Here is a 1,461-nt window from a genome sequence, read left to right on the forward strand (position 1 = left end):
TCACAAGTGGTGTTTTTGGAAGCTCTGAGCTGAATTCCAAATCTGTAGGGTCTGGCACACCAAGTGGGTGTCCACATCTGCAGAAGATTCAGGCTTTCTACATTTTGTCAAAGCTCCCATCCCCAGGCTCAGGGAGGAGATGCAACTGCCTTGGGATGTGATAGGAATCTGAACAGTCTTAGATCTGCTCTAAATGAAGCTATTTGTTCACATCTTTGACAACTATGCCAAGGGAACTGGCAAGGGGGTAGCATGACAAGCAAGAGTGCACCTGCTAACCATGAAGCCAGTTGTTGATGTAGATCCTAAGGACTGTATGTATATTTGAAGTGCACCTGCAAGGGCTGAGCACAGCAGCTCTCCTTACAGTGCTCTTGCCATGCAGAGCCAACTGGAGCAACACAGAATGAAGCAGCTCTTTGGCACAGTTTCCCCGACCCAGAGCAGCCACAACCATCTGGTAGGACACAACAGCATGAAAAACAGTGGAAGAATTTGTTGATGAAAGCTAGGCTGGAGTTTACAAGTTTGGGGTAAAACTGAAAAAGGAACCAAAAAAGGTTTAATAAGCACTTCAGCTCTACATGAAATTGATGGCAACCAGCCCAAAAGAAGCTAATCATCAGCCTTATTTCTGACAATAACAGCTTCTGAGCATTTAAAGTGTTCAGTAGCTTTTCAGTTAACACAAGCAGAGGGGGCAGCTGTGAAACTGTTACAGATATTTGATCTACAACCTCCACATAAAAATGAAGCTGCTAAAAGATGCAAGAGGCAGGGAGAAGAAAAAAAAAAAAAAAAAAAAAAAAAGTGTGTGGGTAAGGAAAGAAAAGAAAAAAGGAAGAAGAGAAGAGAGGAGAAGAGAGGAGAAGAGAGGAGAAGAGAGGGAAAGGAAAGGAAAGGAAAGGAAGGAAGGAAAGGAAAGGAAAGGAAAGGAAAGGAAGGAGGAAAGGAAAGGAAAGGAAGGAAAGGAAAGGAAAGGAAAGGAAAGGAAAGGAAAAGGAAAGGAAAGGAAAGGAAAGGAAAGAAAGGAAAGGAAAGGAAAAGGAAAAGGAAAAAGGAAAGGAAAGGAAAGGAAAGGAAAGGAAAGGAAAGGAAAGGAAAGGAAAGGAAAGAAAGGAAAGGAAAGGAAAGGAAAGGAAAAGGAAAGGAAGGAAAGAAGGAAAAGGAAAGGAAAGGAAAGGAAAGAAGGAAAGGAAAGGAAAGGAAAGGAAAAGGAAAGGAAAGGAAAGGAAAGGAAAGGAAAGGAAAGGAAAAGGAAAGGAAAGGAAAGGAAAGGAAAGGAAAAGGAAAGGAAAGGAAAGGAAAGGAAAGGAAAGGAAAGGAAAGGAAAGGAAAGGAAAGGAAAGGAAAGGAAAGGAAAGGAAAGGAAAGGAAAGGAAAGGAAAGGAAAGGAAAGGAAAGGAAAGGAAAGAAAGGCAAAGGAATAGGAAAAGGAAAGGAAAACGGAAAGGAAAGGAA

Source organism: Melanerpes formicivorus, unplaced genomic scaffold (genome assembly GCF_026170545.1).
Source record: "Melanerpes formicivorus ecotype bairdi unplaced genomic scaffold, bMelFor1.0.p_v2 SCAF_110, whole genome shotgun sequence".
Taxonomy (NCBI): Eukaryota; Metazoa; Chordata; class Aves; order Piciformes; family Picidae; genus Melanerpes; species Melanerpes formicivorus.